The 23,042-nt window shown below is 43.1% G+C and overlaps 1 protein-coding gene across 1 annotated transcript in view; it reads right to left on the reverse strand.

The window, feature by feature from the left end:
- The window catches only part of SCML4 (Scm polycomb group protein like 4), a 115,396-nt gene extending 107,852 nt beyond the window's left edge, over positions 1 to 7,544 (reverse strand). Inside the window, exon 1 of the mRNA XM_056125330.1 lies at positions 7,474 to 7,544. The gene's annotated coding sequence lies outside the window, so the exon portion shown is untranslated. The remainder of the gene's footprint in view (positions 1 to 7,473) is intronic.
- Positions 7,545 to 23,042: the final 15,498 nt, after the last annotated feature.

The following is a 23,042-nucleotide window of genomic DNA, read 5'->3' on the forward strand; positions in this document are numbered from 1 at the left end:
CATAGTGTTTACATAAGGAGTAAGGAGAAAACGAAAAAAAATTAAACCTCTGTTTCTTTGCACATGGAGTTTGGCTGCTTCAGGAAACTGGGGAAGACCCATTTGGGAAGACCCATTTTTCTGAATGTGCATTTTCCTTACTGAACTCTCCACTGAGTCCGTGTCAAATAACATCTAACTTAAAAGGCCAGCAAGAGAAAGAAAAGATCAATTCTCTATATCCTCCTCTGTCACTGGCCTCCACACATCAAACTCCAATTCAAGTTTCTAACCTTAATTCCTTGGAGAGAATTTATATTCACCTGATCTAAAACACACAGTCATATAATGACTTCTCCCAGGGAAGTTCTGAACGATCTGCACATCAAGCATCATGCAGTCCCACCAAAAAGTCTCCCCTTGTCATTTACAGTAAATACTTGAAAGCAACCACGTTGAACATTAAGATAGGACTTCTATGTTCACTACGCATCAGTGATTCCAAGCATCTGAAGTTCTTTTTCCTCACCCACTGTTGTTATGCTTTGCTTATAATTTATATGACACAATGTAAAGTTCTCTACAACTTCCACCAGAAATGTCTTTGCAAATGAGATCTGAAAACTGATGTAACCAAATGTGCTGAAGCACCTTTTAGTTTCTGAAAGGGAGAACTTTCAGTATGGTGGGGGGGGATGCACAAAAAGTATTAGACTCACCTCCCTTCATCTCCAAATCTCCAGGCAAACTGCGTTAGCAGCACCCACAGTAGCAGTTACCAGGAACCAACCAATAAAACCACAGGTTTATCAAGACTGAAAAGTGACACAGACCTATTCCCACAGTGGATAGCATCACTGACAACTCTCTGTTATGCAACTTGGGATAAACATGTCTTAATACTTTCATCATTTGAGTCCTAGTATCAGAGTTAAGTTCCCTCTAGTAAGGATACAATATCCTCAAGGACTATGAAGAGGTCATTCTCTCTGCTCAGAGGGCTTCAAAGAATAAGAATGATTCCTACTGACTTGGGATCTGGATAAATGCCTTTAAGAAATTATTTTTAACTTATGTGACCTCCAAATCCTAGATCCTAAACCAAAAGTGTAAATGAACACTCCAGAGTTGTGCATGTGTGTGCACGTGCGCGTGCACGCACACACACACACACACACACACAATTCCAATGTGCTTTTCTCTGCACTCTGAAGTTCTTCTTTTTCCTTCCTCCACAGCTGCCTGTCAAAACAGAATTGAAGTTGGGCAGCCAACTTCAGACTGGCTCCCAGGCTGTGTTTGAGGCCAGAACTCAACGTGGCTGCCACGAGTGTTAACATGGGTCTAGTGCAGAAGGTTCAGGGTCTGGCTCCAGACACCAGGGTAAAGCACACCCCTCAGTGTTCACTCCTGGTTTTCTCATCAGAGAGAGTGTGTCCCCAAATGACTTGTGAACTAATGCAACAAAGAGAAAGAAAAAAATCTTTCCTTCCATCTGTTGAAGGATCCTCCCCCATGACTCTTGGCTATGAGTGAACTCTTCCCCCACTGTCTGGGGGATTAAGGAGGGAAAGTGAGGCTCAGACCCTCGTTGGAATGGGGGTGGCATGAGCTCCTATTGCCAAGTTTGATCCCAGGATCTCTCTGTCCAGTGCCACTTGGCCTCAGTTGCACTGGAACCCAATGAGGGTGCTCTGTCCAACTCTGCCCTTATTCCAGAATGCAAATGTCCCACTCACTCGGCCCCCATCCTCATGAAGGATGCCTATTTCTTTACTATTACTCTCAAGTCCATGGTTCTGTTTCAAAAGACTGAGTGTTTGCTCTGATTTTTTTTCATTTTTTTAAATTTCATTTGTTTTATGGGCCACACCTGGAGGTGCTCAGGAGCTCTTTCTGACTTAGTGCTCAAACGTGACTTCCTGACAATACCTTTGTGGAAAATATGTGGTACCAGAGATTTGAACCAGGACTGACTGCATGCAAGGCAAGCAGCTTAACCCCTGCACTATCTCTTCTGTTCCTGTAGTTTGCTTGTTATTTACCTTTTATTCTATTTATTTTGTTTCCTTTTGTTTGGGAGGGGCCACACCCAGCTGTGTTCAGGGCTTATTTCTGGCTCTATGCTCAAGAATCATTTCTGGCAGGATTTGGGGGACCATATGAGGTACCAGGGATAGATAACCTTGGTAGGTTGTGTACAAGGCTAGTGCCTTAATCCCTGTATTCTCTCTCCAGCAAAGGGCATTTGCCCAGTAATGATAAGCACAGAGAAAGATAACAGATAAAGACCACTGTTACCGAATAACCAGCTCCCAAAATCAGCATCACCATCGAGGGGGTTATGGGACAGTGTCACCCCCTTTCGAGTCAGACCTTGACATAAGACAGACTCTGACACAATAGTCTTCTCCTAAAAGCCAATTCCATTTCTCTATCATTCAGCTCATGGGAAAAGTAAGGCTACAGTGGTCCCACCCAGCCCCTTCCTCAAATGGTGACTCAGCCTGGTCATAGGCACAGCCACCATTCCTGAAAATCAGCAACACTGGGCCTGAGGGCTGTTCAAGGGATCGTTAACACCCCTGCCAAAAAACGAAATGAAACCCATACACATCTGCCTTCCACAAATAAACACACAGGGAGAATGAACCTTGCCAGTGGGCACGGAAGGAAGAGTTGGTGTCACCTCATTCTCTGCAAAGACAGCTGGCCGAACAGAAATCCCCAGCCCAGGGGAGACTGCGTGTTGGGGCTCAGAGTCAACTCCCAATATTTCACCATGTCACAGAGACGCAGAGGAATAACTTTTGAGCATAATACAAAGTGAGGACTGCCACTCGTTAAAAAAATTCCTTTCCATCCTAAAATAGCAGTCCACAAAGTAAGTATTGCAAGGAGTCAGCGATGTTTCAGCTCCTCACGGCAGCCCCGTGCCTCTCCTGATGAGGAAGTGCTGATTTATTCCAGAATGCACACGTCCCGCTCACTGCTCCTCTCCAGCCCTCCCTCCTGAAGGCTGCACTGTGCCTGCCTGTGTCACTGCTGCCAGCTGCACACAGCCAGGTCTCTTGGCTAACAGAGAGTGGCCCCTGCCCCCCCCCCCCCCGATATGAAAAATAAGAAAACCACAGTATGAGACTATTACCCAAAGACATTAGAAACAAAGACCAGGAGTATTGGCCCATACTTGAAAGCTTGCTTCAAGTTAGGGCTTATGGCAGGGTGTGTGTGGGGGAGAGGGGGGGAGCAGTGTCGGGAGGAGGACAGTTAGGATAGAAAAGGGGCCATTATGACACTGATAAGTTAAAAATGATCACTCTGAACAAGAATTGCATGCTGAAAGTAGGTAAAGTGTGTGATAACGTTCAGTACCTGTAGTGCAAATCATAATGTCCAGAGGAAAGAAGGAGAGGAGGAGAGAGTGAGAGAGAGAGAGAAAGAGAGAGAGGAGGGAGAGAGAGAGAGAGAGATGAAAAGAGCTTGCCATAGAGGCAGACTGGAGGGGGGCGGGGGGACAACGAAACTGGGGACATTGGTGGTAGAAAATGTGTACTAGTGAAGGGATAGGTGTTGGAACATTGTGTGACTGAAACACAATCATGATCAACTTTGTAACCATATCTCACGATGACTTAATTTTAAAAAATTAAATTAAAAAAAAGTTGGGGCCCACCAAAGCTAGAGCAGACTGAATCCTGGGAAAAGGAAAGAAAGGCAGACTTCAGAAGAAACAGTCTGGGGCCTTCAATAGCCAACACAGCTGCTGAAGCAGCCTGCCATGTGCTTGCCTCTGTGGAGGTGTGTGTGTGCAGACAGGGCCATGTGGACGTATCAGCATGTGTGTACACAGATGAAGACCCTGATACTGTGCCTGAGACCATTCCTCCTGGAGTGGGTTGCTTTGAAATGGCCCATGTATTTACACCCCTGCAGACATTTAGACCCGTGGGTAGGAAGAAGTCAAATTTCCATCTGTTGGAAACATCTTCCAACTAGCCCTCCTGCAACTTCTCTCCGAGTTTCGTTCTGAAACTCGTTGTCTGACAAACTGCTGGTGAAGGTTTACAGAAATATTAAAGATCAGCACCCTAATGAGAACCGAAACAAGATCAAGGCAACAATAGTGAAACACACTTAGAACCTCATTGGGCCTGCAGCCAAAACCCTCGAATCTGTTCTGTGCGCACCCACAAACTCAGGATCCGCAGCAGAGATTTGATAAGGAGATTCTAGCAGGTATTTATAGCCGGGATAAGAGTGCGGACGGCTTGCAAAGACAGGATGGGGTGGCTAGAAAAGGAAAATGAAGACGAGAAAATGACAGATTTAAATGCCATCCAAACATTTCAAGCCACTCCTTGATTTGTGAAAATTTTACGACGATTTGGGTGCTCATAGAATGGTGGTTTTTGAACTGCAATGGGAAGTGTCACAGTGGGTGCTCAAATCCAAATCTAATAGGTTTGAAAAAGACCAATTGTTAAAAATAGGCAGCATTCCAGGTACTTGGGCAGCTGAGAAATTGCTAATTCCAAAGAAAGTTAATTATCACCTTATTGATAAAGGGCTAATTGTTAAGGCTGGTAGTGACTTTGGTGACTCATTAATTAAAATTTAGAGCAATTTACTAGGCCCAATGCTGGCTTCTGTTACATTATGTATGTACCAAGCCATTTGATTTTTCTCCTGTGGGCTGTTTATAAACACCACCACTCCCCTACCACACACACCTGTCAGCCTTTGAAAGCAGCAAAAACATTAAAAATGTGTTCATCTCAAAGCAGCCTTTTGGGAGATCACAGGATTAAGAAGGAATGTGTACAGAGAGGTACTTAAGCTGAGCTCCTGCCCAAAAACATCAGGTTTGCCCACCAAAATTAAGGACCGGTGGCTCCCGGAAAGGGCCAGCTTCACTTTCCCAAATGTTCCATCCCATTTTCCGCACCTTTGTAATTAGACTGAAGAGAGTCTTTTCTCATTTCCTGCCCCTTCTCCCCCTCACCACTTGAGAATGAAAGAGGAGGGAAGGTCCACTGGGAGAGAAATGACAAAGAAGGAAACTGGGGGTGCTTGGGATCGTACAGCTCCCCTGACCCCCAGCCCTGATACACAGTGAGGGCCAGCGGCACCTCCTGTTTCTTTTGGGAGATGTGGGTTGTGGCAAGCACACCCAGTCCAGGGTGATGCTGAGGCTTTCAGGGGTACAGTGTCCCTGCAGGGCTCTCCCAGGATTTGGGGGCAAACCCCTAGAATCTCCCCCACCTTGCCTGGACCCAAGGCTATTCTATGGTGGTGTAAGGGACGAGTGTATGTGTGACCTCTCTCTCTCTCTCTCTCTCTCTCTCTCTCTCACACATACACACACACACACACACACACACACACACACACATGCACACACACTGAAAAACAGACTTATAAAACAAAAATCAACTCCCTAAGCCTAATTTACATACAAGTTCTTTCTTTCAGAGCTGTCCTTGTTTGGATTTAAGGGACCATCTGGGTGCAGTCCTACAACTCGCTGAACAACTGGAAACCCCAAATTAGGATTCCCATACAGACCAAAGCTACCACCTTATAAAAGATTGAACACAATCTGTTTGCGATGTTCATTGCACATCATTTTGAGTTGGGAAAATTCAGATTCTCTAGAAGCTCTATGGGGACATCACTTGGATTTTCGTCATAAGCAAATCTTCCTTGTAAAATCATTATTTTTTAAAAATTCAGTTAGAAAGTCCAGGCAGCAATATTGACAGTACTTGAGGGGGCTTAGTTTCTAGCAGCTGGTCTATTTGCCTCACCTGCTGCTGGCAGGGAGTCCTGGAGGCAGAGGGGAGCCCCAGAAATCAGGATTCAGAAAGTGAAACTGTTGCTATTTCACGTGTCTCAAAAACACTCCCCCCCAATTCAGAAAGACCCAGCACAATTCTCTCTGTTCTCTTATGTTTACTTTTCTTTCTACTCTTGTTCACTGACTGTTTTTTTTCCAGCAAACAATAGTAATTTTGGTGGTACAGAGAAGAAATTTAAGCATGCTTAATATGAAAAGTAAGTTTTCTTAAAGAATTTGCACTTTTCTTATAATTCTGCAAATCCAGCAGATGGAGAAATTTATCAAAATCTTGCAGCACCCTTCCACAGGCAGGATTTTAAAAGCTCAAGAAAGCACATTTCCATTTTTTAAAAAATCTGTCATAAATATGTCTCAAAGGTAAAGATTTTGAAGCCAACAAACCACTTCCCTAAAACTGCCAGTGTGACATACTTGTTTTCTTGGAATTCAGATGATCACTCCACTTCTCTAGGTAATCGTCACCCCCCCCTCGTTCCAGGCTCACTCCACCAAGCAATACCACCTGCACAACTCTGCACTCTGAAATTGTTCACCTCCCAGTAAATTCCTTATTAGTGATATTTCTGCTTTCACTCCAAGTATTTCGCTTTATAAGTAAAACAGTCTGGAGCAGAAGGAAAAGCCACTTTGTCTCTTGCTCTTCAGAAAAAACTATTGGGTTGAAAAGGGGAAAATACAGAGAGACTAACCCACTGGCTTGATTTGCAAACCCCTGAGTTTTGTTCTCATGCGCCAAGGGGGTCTGGGACCAACCAAACAGCCCCGGTGTCGGGAAGCCACTCATCTTGAACCCTCTCAGGTGTCGATCCAGGCTCCAGAGACAGTACCCACTGCCCCACTCCATGGTTACTAGGAAGACCCGTGGCTTTGCACCGCAACAATCTGGCAACACTTATGGGCCAGTAGCACCTCATCCATGGGCACTGTCCTGTCCACCTCAACCAGCAACCTGGTGAGGCTACTGCTGGCACAGAAGAACGTGAGGAGCTGCTGGCAGGCACTGACCACTCACCCTGAGAAGGATTTGAACTTGGGAAAACTGCTCTTCTCACTCCAGCATCAGTTGCTTTCCCCCAAAACCTGCCAAGAACCGTCACTCTATCTATAGCCTTCTCTTCACCTATGCTAGTTTACTCAGAAAAACCAATAGGCATGTCAAATCAACCCACATACTCACAACATACCAATTTTAATCAACATTAGGAAAATCCTTTTATCCCAAGGCAAACAATATTATTTTTAAGTAAGAAACAAATCAAGACAAAAATAAAATCATCCTGCCCAAATGTAGCTCATGCATTGTTTGAACTCCTATAATGGTAGGGGAATTACTTTCTACCTACTCCAGTACACAGTTGAAAAGTCGTGAATGTATTGACACCCTAAAATGTATAAACTACACCATTTTCTGCTCTATATTCCCCTGTGAGAGATGGTTAAGAAATCAAACATTGTCACAGAATCAGGGGACAGTGAAGTGACCTGCTAGCTTTGGGAGCTTCCTGCAAGACACTCGGGCATTTCCAGAGAAGTAGTTGTGTACCCCAGAAAAGCTGCGTTGGTGGGGGAACCTATCAGAGAGGAAAGTGCCCATGTCAACGGCACACCCTGCAGTTGTGCGTCCCTCTTACCTACAGTTTGTTCACCAGAGCCCTTGCAGGTTCTCCGCCCGGCCAGGAGTGCTGCTTCAGAAGAGAGAAGACTTTCAGGACATGCAAACCAAGTACTGCAGAAGCTAATCTTCCACTCGGGAGTGAGGAGCTCACAGTTAGCCTCCAGCAGTCCAGCTCTCCGGTTGCAAACATCTCATTAGACTAATGCATTCAGCACAGGCAGAAAACTCGATTTACCATAGCTACAGCAGTGAATTTCCATTACGATGACAGCTGCAACCACATCATGTCCGGAAAACCAGCCAACCACTGGCTTTTAAAGAACACACACATTTTACATGCAGAAATCGCAGTGTGTGTGTGTGTGTGTGTGTGTGTGTGTGTGCACGCACGCACGTGTGCATGCACATACGCGCATGTGTGTGTATTTCTGTGTATGTGTTTCTTTTTTCCTTCCTCTTTAGCAGAGAAATATGCTATGTAGATTCTTTTTTTTTTTTTTTTTTTTTTTGCTAACATGAGCTGCAAGGTAATGACACTTCTGCTTCTTTGGTAATTCCGTCCTTGTAATAACCTGAATTATGTCACAATTGTCAGAATGAGTGTTTCCAACATTTCGGTTTTCATCGCCCCTCCTCTGTTGCCATAGAAACCAGACTATAACATCGTCTCTTTGTCCCAGACCTGAAGCAGTGGGGCCAGTCCAGGGCTCATATTGGCCGATCTGAACGAATACATGTTTGACTTTGGACAAAGGAAACAAAAAAAAGAGGGTCTATGAACTTCACTGTTTAGGTGAAACTGTGTGCAGAAGATATGCTAACACAGATGAATACTCCGGACCATATTTTAAAGTGTAAAGCCCAACACCTGCTGTGTGATGGGGCATTCAAGCAGGCCTACTCAGGATACTCAAGTTGTATGTGTGAGAACAGAAACATTTTGGCGTTTGTCAGCATTGCAGGGACTGCATGGGGAAGGAAGGTTCTCACACAAGGAAAGGATCACAGTTCACCCCTCAGTCCCATTGCTTTCTCTGTGATAAATCCGTTTGTACTACTAAACAGATGTTTTCTCTCTCACCATCTTTCTGCCTTTTTTTGTTTACTTATTTACTTTGTGATGTGGAGCAAGGACTCTTAGTGTTCATTTCATTCATCCCATTCTGGGGTATTATTTCCAAGGATATCCTACAAGACCAAATATTCATTCTGTGACAATGTGGCCATCACAGGGGATTACTCCTGGAGATGAGCAATGAGCCAAGTCAGCCAAGACTAAACACATCATTTAAGGCTAATTAAAGTTTAGGTCACAACTTGGACAGTCATTAAGCATGGAAAATTAAAATATTACCCACCCTAAGTTTTTCTGAATATAAATGCAAAGTCTTATTAGTAAGAAAAAAAGCAATCATCTCAAATAGTAAAACTGGGGGAATATAGTTTTTTGGAATCCAAACTTTTTACTGATTTAACAGGAAGTAAATGGCACTGGTTCATCTCAATAACCTGATATTTTTGTGTTCTTTTATGTGAGACTGGGTAAGTTTGACTGTTCTTCATGTTGGGTCTTTAATTAAATTGGTTTCCTTTGAGAAAGAAGTGGATGAGGAAGAAGGCAGAGAAGGAGGAGGAAGAAGAGACAGAAAAAGGGTTCAGGGTCCAGTAGATGCTTTTACTAAGGGCTGTGTCTACCTCAACCTCAGGGCTGAACAGACACTCACGTAACTCCAAACTGCACTCAGCCAACCTGGAGAGCTCATGATGCCAAACCAGCATTTATCTGACCCAAGTTTGATTTCTGGTACTATATATACTCCCACCCCCACCCCATCCCGCCAAGCCCTTCCAGAAGCAATCCATGAGCATAGGGCCAAGTATTATACCCCTGGGCACTAAAATCCCAAGTAAATAAGTAAATTATTTTCTGAACACCTGGACACCAGTGGTATAACACCTGTGGCTAACACTTGGGTGTCACATCTGTCTGTACCAACAAAAATGGTTCTCATTACCAAAATTTCATATTAGACTTAAGTTTGTCTTCATCTATCCAAGAAGGCAAAGTTTTCTTAATGAAGCCACCAGATGGGGGAAAAATAGTGCTGGTATCAACATGGTAAATAAATAAAATTGATCTTTCTTAAGTAATAAAACTTATTGCCCAAATCCTTTTAAAGAGGACAAAGTTTTAGCACAATCTGCCCTAAGAAAAGGAGATTTGGGTTCCCTCAAGCCCTTTGACTCTGTGATGGCCATTTGAATTCATCCTCTTTTCCTTCTCTCAGAAGACCATTGTTGAGGCAGGTGCTTAGCCTTGGAAGCTTCTGGAATAAGGGCATTGACTTCTAACAGGTCCATCCTGCAATGATAGCTAAAGTGTAAATGAACTAAAGCCAGCTTTATTGAAATATATTTTTAGATCTAAGTATATTCATGTCCATGGATGTATATTCATGTCCAGGGAGAGAGATAGAGATATAGATAGAGATATAGATAGACTATACTCATAGTTCCCCCCTTTTTTTTTTGTCATGTGATAATCAGGGTGGAAGTACTCATCAGGGATTGCACATTTTATATTTGTTTTGTTCTCACACCTCTAGCTGTAGTGCACCAGAAATTGCACACTTTTTTGTGGTACAAGGGATCATAAATGGCTATTGGGATCAAACTTAGCATGTGAGATGGTGCCGGGTACTAAATGAAGACCTTTTATCTGAAAAGAAAGCACTTGACCATTGAACTACATCCCTGGGCCCTAAAGGTCTTTTTGCAACCAAGATGCTAGGGCTTAAGAAAATAAATTCATAGTTTCAAAAATTCTAAGTGCTTAAAGCATTAGTCTAAGGTCTCTTTCTAAGTCTTGTACAAGCATTCCTGAAGATGATGACATAGCTGGGACTATGTGACTTGGGAATTTCTGCCTGAGACCAGAGGTTGCACGTTCTACTCTTTTCATAAAAATGTTATTTATGAAGGGTACCACCAAAAGGAGAAGCTTATGGAGATGGGAGTTGGGGGAGTGTCCCAAATGCAAATTCCTTATTTAAAGTGTAATCTCTGTCAGTTGCTAGTAAAGAGTTGGGATCCAACACAAAATAGCTGTGTGCTGGACAAGGGAGAGTGTACTGCTGTTAAAAATAAAAAAAAAAAAACCACCCACACCAATCAGAGCTAATATAGCTCAGTGAACTATTCTTGCTCAAGTGCTATCCCTGTCATCTCATTTACAATAGTCTCAGAAAGTATTATGAGTACTTGAGTGCCATTCCCCTTTTATAGCTAAGGAAACTGAATCTTAGGGATATTACCTAAGTTTCCCAGGTCACACAGCTCAGAAGTGATGGTCACAAGACTGTTACAGGCAGCCTGTCCCAGAGTAAAAGAAATTAATCAACTGGTCACAGACTTTCTGGCCTTGGTACTAACTCTTCCATCAACTCAGTGACATTGGTCAAATCATGACCCTCCTATATTGTGAGGGTGGAGTAATGGGCTAAATAATCTCTGTGGTCTTATATAGGTTTTAAATTCTACCATCTGACGAAATGCTTGCTCTGCAAAGCTGAAGAATGCAGATGTGCATGTGCTATGATCATAGCTACTAAGAGGCAAAAAGTACCATCTCTCAGGAGAGAAACCAAGGGGAGAAAGAAGATGAGAAAAGGAAGTAATGGGGGGAACAGGGGGTGGGACTTTGGTTTTACTTGTGACATGGGGGAGTGGTATAGCCATACAACCAAACCACAGACTCAACAACACTGAAAACATGAGACTTAAACTGTGATGTGCCTGTCAAGGTGGCAGGCAGTGGGGAGGAGGGGGAGAATGGAGTATGGGAACACTGGTGGCGGGGATTTGACACTGGTGGTGGAATTGATACTGAAATATTTTATGCCTAAAATTCAACTATCCATGACATTGTAAATGATGGTTCGTTAATCAAATTTTAAAAGTATTTTAGAAAAAACATTACCCTCTCTCAATAGGATGGTAAATGGTTGCTCCGGATTATCAGTTTGGGGTAGAGGTAGGAAGGAAAAAGCAAAAACCTTTTTTGTTTGTTTGTTTTTCATTTTATTTTTGCCTCTCAACCCTCATATGATGTAGACTATTTTATAAAGAAATGGCTAACCTATATCTAACGAAAGTCAAATTTAATATATCTGATCATAGTATCTGAAGCTAAGAGCCCTAGTCTTCTCACTCCAAGATGTTTACTTTCCTTGAAAATCAGAAACACTGCCACCAGGAGCCATCTCCATTAGGATCATTACAATCAGGTTAATGACTAGGTGTGGATTGCTAACTTTCACATCCTCTAGCAGTTTCAGGACTTCCTTATCAAATGCTTCTTTGCACAACTCTAGAACTTGTAGTTTACAATCAGGAGACTTCAAAACTGCATGCAACTTCATCATTCCTTCATGCCCTAAGGTATTCTGTGCCAGATTTATTTCTACCAACTTTTGGTTGCTGCTAAGAGTAGAGGCATAATCCTTACAGCAGACAGAGGTCAAACCACAGCATTCCAACCTAAGTCTCTTAATATTACAATTTGGATGTCTGAAAGCCTCATTAGAAATTTGTATTCCATCATCCTGTAAGTCATTGCTTCCAACATCTAGGTTGTGCAAATTTGGGTTGTTCAAAGCAAAGACATTTTAAAGATGAAGATTCCATTCCTTGGGGCCAGAGCGATAGCACAGCAGGTAGGGTGTTTGCCTTGCATGTGACCAACCAGCATCCCATATGATCCCCCAAGCACTTCCAGGAGTAATTCTTGAGTACATGAGCCAGGAGTAACCCCTGTGCATCGGTAGGTGTGACCCTGAAAGCAATAAATAAATAAACAAATAAAGATTCCATTCCTTGAGAAGCAAAGAAACGCTCCTGGAAAAATTTGAGACTCATGGTAGGTGCAAGGCTTATGATCACACTAGCTTGCCAAAGAAGAAGTCAAGGCAGCAAAAGGCTGACCTAATTAATCAGGTAAGAGAGACGGAACTGTCAGATCTCTTGACTCTCCCAACTTCCGTTCCTTCAACCCAAGGCTCTGATTCAATGGGTCAGATTTTAGTTTAAACTACATAAGCAGGGATCTTTTAAAATTAAAGACAAAACTATTCTCTGTATGAAGATAAGTAGAGATAAACTCAATATTCAATTAAATAAAAGATTATATAGGTGGATAGGGCGTGACAAAAAGGCATTGGTTGGGGACTGGGATGTTCTTGGGTCCTATGGAGGAGGTGAAGTTATGTTACTGTCCACCAAGACCATAAATGCCAACATCATTGTAAACATTATATTAACTATAATAAGTCTTAAATTAAAAAAAATTCTTCCTTAAATGTATCCTGGATCCACACCATAGAATAGACAATGCAACCAATAAAAAGGAGCTTATAGAAGACCATGACAGAACTGTCTGTTCTTTTATGTAGTTGTTACAAAATTGTAGATTATAAAAAAACAGGAAGAAAAAAATCTTATTTTGAAAAAATGAATAAGCAAATAAATAAAATGATTTATAAAATACTGGAGATAATACCACTAGTAATGATCCCTCAGTAGTAGAATTATGAATAATTTTATATCTTTGTACAAAGATGTATAGATATGTAAATATATTTGATAATAATGTTACATGAGGGGCTGGAGCGATAACATAGTAGATAGGACATTTGCCTTGCACACAGTCGACCCAGATTCGAATCCTAGCATCCCTTACGGTCCCCCAAGCACCACCAAGAGTAATTCCTGAGTGCATGAACCAGAAGTAACCCCTGTGCATCACTGGGTGTGACCGAAAAAAAAAAGCAAAAAGAATTGAAATAAAACAAAATAAAGTTACACAAGTTAACTGATGAGTAGTAGAGGTTTTCCTTATCACCGCTACTAAAATATTTGCTTATTCTATAACCCTCTTAAATCTCAAGTTTCTTTTTATATCAATGAAATTAAAATAAGATCTCTTAACTGGAATTGTGGAGAGATAATTGATATGAAGGCTGCATATCAACAGAACACCAGAGCTTCTAACTCTGAAGAAGGGTGTGGTGTTGGAGTGTTGTATGCATGAAATCCTATCACTACAGTACTGTGAGTCATGGTATCTCAAATAAAGAAAAATAAATAACTCAAAATGGCTTAAAAACAGAAGAGCATTCCTTGGCAAGAACTCTAGTTAGAGAAGTTTGACTCAACAGCCCAATGATGTCATCCAAGACCTGATGCAATCATTAGGGCAGCTTCATGACCACAGTACAGATGCTACATCCACTCCCCTAGTAACATCTAACACAGGGAGAGCTCTGCAGGGGGCTTCCACGGAGAACCAGTTTCTTCCCTAGAAACACTTGTCAATATCTCTCTTGGCACATTGGCTGGAATTGGACCAAACCACACCCTTGAACTAATGATATCCACCAGAATATGCCAGTTGGCTTAACTTCTCCTTTGAAAATGGGGTTAGAGGGGCCAGAGGGTAAGGTGTTTGCCTTGCATGCAGTCAACCCAGGTTCATTCCCCGGCATCCCATATGGTCCCCCAAGCACCACTAGGAGTAATTCCTGTGTGCAGAGCTAGGAATAACCCCTGAACATCACCAGGTATGACCCAACAAGAGAGAGAGAGAGAGAGAGAGAGAGAGAGAGAGAGAGAGAGAGAAGGAAGGAAGGAAGGAAGGAAGGAAGGAAGGAAGGAAGGAAGGAAGGAAGGGGAAGGATGGGGAAGGAGGGAAGGAAGGAAGGAAGGAAGGAAGGAAGGAAGGAAGGAAGGAAGGAAGGAGAGAATAAGGGTGGGGTGCAAAAATTTCTCTCTCGCATTGAGACTGGAGAGCAGTGGACAACTGGATAAGAATTACAGAACTCATATTTAGCAAAAGTGAAGAAGGTATGCAGATAAATCAAAATTATCGAGAATTAATGGACTTGGAGATGGGGAAGGGACCAGCTAGAAGAATAATTCAAGAGTGGGGCCACAGGGAGAGATACTGGGGTGATATGCTCTGTGCCTGTGACCCGCATCCTGACTACACCCGGAGAAACCATATCTTCAAGAAATACCACAGAAGTTATGAGGTGCTAGGTGTGGTTGAGTTTCCCGTAAAAGCCAGGAAAGATGCTGAGTATTTTTCACATACTGGGTCAAGGCAGGTGAAGCAAGATAATGCAGTCAAGGGTCAGAATGGGGTAGACTTCCAACTTCCCCGAGACATGAAAACTGGGAATTCAGCAGGATAGAGGCAAGCTGCTGGCAAAGGAGCTACAATGGCAACTTGATTTTGGAGTACTGTATTTTTTAAGGAAGGCATGCATCTTTTGGATAGGAGGACTAATGGAATTGGCACTCACTCTTCAGCCTTTAGAGGGAAGTGTTGTGAGCTATGTTGTTTTTCTAGTTTGTTTGGTTTGGGGGACACATCCAGCATTGCTCAGGGCTTACTCCTGGCGCTACACTCTGGGAACACTTCTGGTGGACTCAAAGAACCATATGGGATGCCAGGAATCAAAGCCAGGTCATCCACGTGCAAGGCAAATTCCCTGCTATTGTGCTATTGCTCTAGCCCCTGAAATGTGATTCTTTATCTGGGTCTGCAGTCCACCCCCCAATTCTTTTTGGGGTTTTGTGGATAATGAGTTAAAAGCCAGGCCTGCCTGAGGGAATGGGTGGGCAGACCAGTTCCCTGCTCTTAAGTCATAGGGAGCGGCAGAGAAGCGTGGGGAGATTGGTGGTCTGGGTACTTGAGAAGGAACAAGAGCCACAGAACTCAGGGCTCCGGGGATACTCTGGGAAGCACCAGATTGCCTGCTTTCAGCAGACTGTCTGGGCATTGACCCTGAACTGACTTTCCAGTGATGGAAACCAGGAATGACCTCTTCAATAGTGCACCAGAGCCAGGAAGTGTGGGGAGCTTTCCATAGAAATACTCAGCTTTCCCCAGTATGTAAGGGGTTCAGCCTAAAGTTACAGTCAAATGAACATGAAAAGAGACACAGAAAAAAAAACTGAAATGAAAAGAAAGATGAACATGTGATATGCCCAGTTTGACCACACCTGCAACTTTGTTAGGAGACTCAACCCCTCTAGGCTTCAGCTTCTCTCATTACAAAATGGATGTTCTCAACTGATGTAAGGAATAAAAGAGAATAGATAGCAAGTCAGACTGCAAAATGACTATGCGAGCCCAGTACAGACAGAGAGGATATGGGTATATTTAATCCATCTACATTGTCACTGTCACTGTCCTTCCATTATTCATCGATTTGCTCGAGCGGGCCCAGTAATGTCTCCATTGTGAGACTTCTTGTTACTGTGTTTGGCATATTGAATACTCTCAGTACTTGCCAGGCTTTGCCATGCAGGTTGAATACTCTCGGTAGCTTGCCGGGCTCTCCGAGAGGGACGGAGGAATCGAACTCGGCTCGGCCAGGCTGGCTGCATGCAAGGAAAACACCCTACCGCTGTGCTATCACTCCAATCCTTCTATTCTAAATATGTGTACATATAATCCTTTTATTCATCCATTTATCTAATCCATCCATTCATTTCATCTATCCATCCATCCTTCTAATCCATCCAACTAATTCATCTATCTCCATCCAGCTGTTACTGAGAAAATGAGGAGAGAACCAGAATAAAGAAGGAGCAGCCAGACTTCTGATGAATACAAAGTTACATATGTGATACAATTAGTCATCCTACAAATCTTATTTGCATGAGGACAGATTATAGCATTTAACAACCCCTTAAAAATGCACGAGCAATCTGATTGGTTATCCCACCATACCCTTATTTGTTTACACACTCTGATTGGCATAACCAACTGGATTAGCTCATAGAGTTTAACCAATCATATAGCCAAAACTAAACTAAGGGGTGGAGATATGTAAGGCATATATAAACCCATCTCACTGTGTAGAAGTGCCTGCTAGAGCTTGGGTGAAAGTAGAGAATAAGGAAGAGATTGGTGTGGTGTGGAGAAGACAGATGTGGTAAGTGGCAAATGGAGAGTAGGGTGATGAGGAGGATAAGAAGAGGGACAGCAATCAGGGTTGCTTATAGAAGGTGGGTGTTCTTGGAAGCTGGTGTGCCAGCTGCAGACTGTGGAGACATACTTCCATGAGCTGTAAAATGAAGGGATGTCAAATAAAAGAACCACAGCATGCTCATCTAATACTGCTCACAAGAATCCAGAGCAGTTCGCAACAGCCATTTATCTATATAAATCTATCATCCTTCTCACTCACCCATCCGTTCACCCATCTATCTAATTCATCCATCTACCTGTCTCATCCATCTAGTCCATCCATCCATCTATCTAATGCATTCATCTGCGGCAATATGTGATAGTACTTAAGATACATAAATAAGGGCAAAGAGAATCTAAACAGCATAAATACACTATGACAAATAGAAGGAAAGGAGGGATAAAAACCACAAAATTGTAGAAGGTGCAAAGTAGGACAAAAGATATCTGAGCCCTTCAACACCCAAAAGGAGAGAGAGAACACAGGGGATTGCCCTGCCACAGAGACAGGGGGGATGGGGGGATGGGGGTGGGAGGGATATTATCCATGGTGGTGGAAAATGGGCACTGGTGGAGGAATGGGTATCTGATCATTGTATAATTGAAACCAAAGCACAAAAAATTGTAAATCTACAACTGTAAAAAAAAAATAAAATAAAATAAAGGGAAAAAAATTACAAAAAAAAAAGATATCTGAGCCCTTGAGGTAGATCTTTATTCTGGAGTGGAGGACCCTAGAAAGCCCCCATTTTATGGGGTGCAGAAAGGGTTTGAAAATAGAAGCCTTGGAATCCCCAAAAGTGAAATGAAGGGGTAACTAGAAACTAGAAAACCAGAACCCCTCCCATCCCCACAAGGATGGCACTCAGAGATCACGTGCTGAACAGAGAGACCCACAGCCATCCCACTCAACTGCCGGGCTTTTAGAGATACACTGGAGGGTTCCTTGGAAAACTCTCTGTAGATCTCCCAGCACAAGCCACCCAGTACCTCCCCTCCAATGAAATCCACTGGTGACAAATCAGTCTGGCCACATTTTAAGGGCCTCACTAAATCAGAGCCTCAGGAATAAAAAGACAAACCAAAAACAGCAAACAAAAAGGAAAAGAAATCCTGGGGAGATATAAAATTCAGAGAGAGAAAAAAGCAATTTTAAGGTTATGATATATATCCTGGAAGATATTATATATTTAATTAATAATATGAGGATAGGTGGCTTTCTCTCTTACAAAAGGGACATTAAAAGGACAAAAGAGGGGCCAGAGAAATAGTATATCATGCAGAAGACCTGCCTTGCAAGCCAGGTGTGTGTGGTTCAAAAACCAAAAATAAAAAAGATAAAACAGAGTTTCTGGAATTAAGAATATGAGAGAATAAATGGAAATTTAATAGAAATATTAAATATCTGTCAGGAGATATCTAAGATGATAGATTTAAAAAGATAAATACTGAGAGTGGACAGAATTGTAGTATCTGTAAAAGAAATGGCCAATCAGCACTCCTGAAAGATTCACCCTCCTACAAATCACTTCGGCAAGACTGGGGGTGTTCTTTAAAGAGGTGGGCTGGAGTTGGCATAGAAATGATCCTCACAGGTCAGCGGATTCGTCTCTTTGTTCTCAGAGCCATCCCCTTCATGCTCCTGGGGGCTGCATTTGCCACATCCCATCAGGCAAAACCTCACTTCACCCCTCAATTGAATAGAAATTGCATATGCAAACTCTTGGAACTCTTACTCTGTTGGGGTATGGTGCTGCTAGCAGGTCACTCTGTACCTGTGAGGTGAGTGCATAAGCAGCCTGATGGTGCTTCCAGATTTCTAGATACCCCAAAATTGCTGCTGTGCCTTTGGCCAGACCCCAACAACTTGGTGCCAAGTTTACTAAGAAAATAAATGGACAAAAATTAGGTAGTGGGAGACACACCCACAAACCACCTCCAGCTCAGCTATATAATTGGAGGCAAGGCCTCTGTGGTTCCTGATCAAACTGCTTAATGGCCATAATCTCAGAGACTCAGAAACAAATCTCAGAACCCAGTGGTTTTTGGCAGAAATGTGTCTGGTTCCTGCAGTAGGTTACTGGTACCAGGTCATGCCAGGGGGGGAAAGGGTGCTATCCCTCCACCTGCTCCCCCTTGGTGGCTCGGTGGCTGCCATCCTCCAGAGGTCATTGGACAGTCAGGATTGGGCCCGCAGTGATGGGACACACGGGGTCTCACGGGATGGGGGTGGATCCGGCCCTTTCCTCCCCGCCCCAACAAGACCTTGGGTCGCCACCCATGAATGGCTTCTCTGACTCCTGATCAAGCTGCTTAATGGTCATGATCCCAGAGACTCAGGAACAAATCTCGGAACCCAGCAGGTTTTGGCAGAAATTCCTCCAGATTTAATTGTTAAAATTTTGGAATTCCAAAATCATGTGGCCACTTCTGTGGCCGTGTGAAATCATGTTATTCATAACCAGCAGTAGAAAACAATTTGTCTACGGTTGCCTTTTCAGCAGATCTGAATGTTGGGGTAAAATCCCAAATAATAATGGCAGGTCTGGTGTCAAAATATTTAATGTAATCAAAGTAGAGAGAGTAATGTGGAAATCATCTGCCTCACAGGTAGGGGGAGGGTGTGAGATGGGGGGTATACTGGGGGTTTTGGTGGTGAAAAATGGGCACTGGTGAAGGAACAGGTGTTTTATCATTGTATAACAGAGACTTAAACTTGAAAGCTTTGTAACTGCTCTTATGGAGATGCAATAAATAAATTTATAAAAAAGATAAAAAAAAGTAAGGTGGAGTTCATGCCCAATTCAGTCAGCCTAATCAATGACTGAATAAATAGCAATACTCCTACATTAAAATTTTTTAAAAAGCTAGCTCTGGGTTCTCACTTTCAGTTTTGGTCTCCCTTTTTAAACTCATCATCAAATACATGCACAACTCGAAATCACTACAATCGAGTGAGTCTTGCAAAAAGACAAACCACAGGGTTTCCCCAACCCCCAGTACATATAAAAATTATAGGGCCTGGAGAAAAATAGAGCACATAGGGGGCATGCCTTGCATGCTGTCAATCTAGATTTGATCCCTAGTACCACCAGGGATGATCCTGAATACAAAACCAAGAGTAAGTCCAAAGTACTGCTGAGTATGGCCCCCAAATCACAAACTTCCCCAAAAGCTATATATAGAGCATACTATAATATATTGACTATACAGGAGAATTAGGTCTAGAGACACAATGTATATGCCTTAAAAAAATGACTGGATTGCTTAAAACTGCTCACATGGGAGCCAAGGAAATAGTAGAGAGGACTGGAGCGATAGTACAGTGATAGGGCGTCTTCCTTGCACACAGTCAACCTTGGTTCAATATCCTGCATCCCATATGGTACTCCGAGCACTGCCAGAGGTAATTCCTGAGTGCAGAGCCAGGAGTAACCCCTAAGCATTGTCAGGTGGACCCAAAAAGCAAAAAATTAATTAATTAAAAAAATAAATAGTAGAGAGGAAAGGCTTTTCATGTAGCCAACTTCTGTTTGATCCTCAATGCTGCATATGATTCCTTGAGCACAGAGCCAAGAATGATCCCTGAGCAGAGTCACGAGTGAGCTTGGAGCACACTGTGTGTGGTATAAGACCCCTACACACACACACACACACACACACACACACACACACACAAAATGTTACCATAAAGATTGGGCATGTAGCTAAAGTTATCATGTATGTGTGAGACCATGGGCTCAAGTAAAAACAAACTAAATGCTGCACATCACCTGAGGAATAGGAAACTGGTGCTGACAAATTTGCAGGACAGGGAAATTCCACAACTTTTCAGTTGGAGAAAAAGTGTGCAATGACTCCGAAGAGCAAAAAACTGAAGTCGGTCATTTGTGGAATATAAAATATCATAATATGAGACTAATACCCAAGGACAGTAGAGACACGGCCAGGAAGATTGCTCCATGGTTGGAAGTCTGCCTTGTGAGCTGGGGGAGAAGGCAGCTGGGATAGAGAAGGGAATACCAGTCAATGACGTTTGGAGAGATCACCTGGGATGGGAGATTTGTGCTGAAAGTAGATAAAGGACCAAATATGATGTCCTCTCATTATCTATACTGCAAACTATAATTCCCATAAGTAGAGAGAAAGAGGGAAACTGTCTGCCATAAAGTCAGGGGGAGGGGTGGACAGGTGGGGGGTGGTAGGGAAACTGGGGATATTGGTGGTGGAAAATATACACTGGTGGAGGGGTGGGTGTTCGATCATTGTATGGCTGAAAGCTTTGCAAGTGTAATTCATGGTGATTCAATTTAAAATAAATAAATAAAACAGTAGAAAAATTTTAAAAAATGAAGTCAGATCATAACCTGTATACGACTCACAAATCCTGGGAGAAGATAGAAAGTGTGCCCCCTTCTCTGTCAATTTCCAGAGTCACGAAGATGCATTGAGTAGAACAGCTAAGAAACAGTCTGCATCCTCAGGCTGAGCCACGCCCTTTCCACCAACAGGGAAGGAGCAGCCCTGCTGGGGTAAGTACGCATCTTGGGAAGCTGGAGCCAAGATCCTTCTGCCCCAGATCTAGAGCTGGCTTCCTCCACCATTGTCTCAAGGATCCCTCCTCGTCCCCTCAACTCCTTCCATTGGTAAGCCAGTTCTGTGGACCAAGTCTCCAGTTCTATTGCCTTCGGTCATTTGTTACTTTTTTCACGATGCTTCTTTCTATCCCACATATGAGAGAAATCATTCTGTATCTGTCTCTCTCTTTCTAACTTCACTCGCATAATACTCTCTAGATCCATCCACATAGCAGCAAATTGCATAATAACATCTTTCCTTACAGCTGAGTAGTATTTCATTGTGTACATGTACCATAACTTCTTTACACAGTCTTCTGTTTTTTGGACAATTGGTTTTTTTCCAGATTTGAGCTGTTGTAAATACGGTTGCAATGAATATTGGAGTGCAAATGTCTTTTCTAAACAGAGTTTTGGTGCCCTTGGGGTAGATGCCAAGAAGTGAAATTGTTGGGTCATATGGGAGCTCAATTCAGTGAAACCTGCCAGATATTCTGAGGCACAGAGAAAGTCCTTAGTCAAAAGAACCTAGGAAAGCACCAGTGTCACATGGGGCATGCCCTCCCATCAAGCTGCCCACTCTTATCGGCAGTCCCTATTGGACACTGCACAGAGGGAGGTAAATCCCACACACCCACAGAGGGTGCAAGGGCCAGTACATGCTGGGGTATATTCAGCTTTGGGACAAAAGCTTGAATGCATTGCTACATGGGGATGTCCCATACAAACTCACCCAAACCGACAGGGGGTGGTAGGAAGGAGTCCTTACCACACCCTGTCAGCAGGATTGAGACAGGAATGAGATACTAAGGAAAAAAATGGCAGGTAGGGCACCTAGGCTTGTGGCACAGAGTTTGGTAACTGTGAACTGATTTCCTATGAGAGAGAGAGAGAGAGAGAGAGAGAGAGCAATAGAGAAAAATACACAAAAGGTAAAGCTAGCAAACAAAGGAGAGAAACTCTCCAGGACACTGTGTCCAATGAGATGTGCTTCTCTAAAGGAAAGAAGTATGGGAGATGGTTGGAAATCTAAAAACCAAATTTTATCCATGACAGAACAATTTGGCAATGGGAAATGTAACAATGGGTAGTGAGGAGAAAGGGAAAAATGGAACCACGAGGCACTTGATTGGTTCTGACACCAGCAGGGGGTCTTCGGAGACAGCACACACCAAAGCATGATGAGATATATGCTGTAGCAAGAGGGAAGTCAGGAGGAAGGGTGTTGGTAGATCAGTGGCTGCATTAAACAGTCCCAAGAGACAGACATAGAATGACTGTACTCATTTGAGGAATATAAAGTAGCATAATGGAGACTAACATCCAAGGATAGTAAAGATAAGGGCCAGGAGGATTGCTCCATGGCTTGGAAGCTGGCCTCACATGCTGAGAGAAAAGGCAACTGGGATAAAGAAGGGACCACTAAATAAATGATGCTTGGAGGGCTTGCTGAAAAGTAGACTATGGATCAAACACGATGGCCACTTAGTACCTGTATTGCAAACCGTAACACCCAAAAGGAGAGAGAGAGTAAAAGGGAATGTGCCTGCCACAGAGGTGGGGGGTAGGGGGTGGGGATGAGGTGGGGGTGGTGGGAAGGATACTGGGAACATTGGTGGTAAAGAATGGGCACTGGTGGAGAGATGTTTACTCGATCATGGTATGACTGAAACGTAATCATGAAAGTTTTTAAGTCTGTAACTGTATTTCATGGTGATTCATTAAAAAAATAAACAGTCCCAAGAACAGGACCTGGAAGAAAGCACAGTGGATAAGGTGCTTGCCTTGCATGCAATAGAACTGGTAGTACATAGAGTGCCCTCAAACCCTGCCAGGAGTGATCCCTGAGTCACAGCCAGGAGTAAGTAAGCCTTATGCACAGCATGCTGTGATCCAAAAACAACTGTAGCATTGTAGCATTGTCCTCCCATTGTTCATCTATTTGCTCCAGTGGGCACCAGTAACATCTCC

This window comes from Sorex fumeus, unplaced genomic scaffold (genome assembly GCF_029834395.1).
Source record: "Sorex fumeus unplaced genomic scaffold, SorFum_2.1 ptg000054l, whole genome shotgun sequence".
NCBI lineage: Eukaryota > Metazoa > Chordata > Mammalia > Eulipotyphla > Soricidae > Sorex > Sorex fumeus.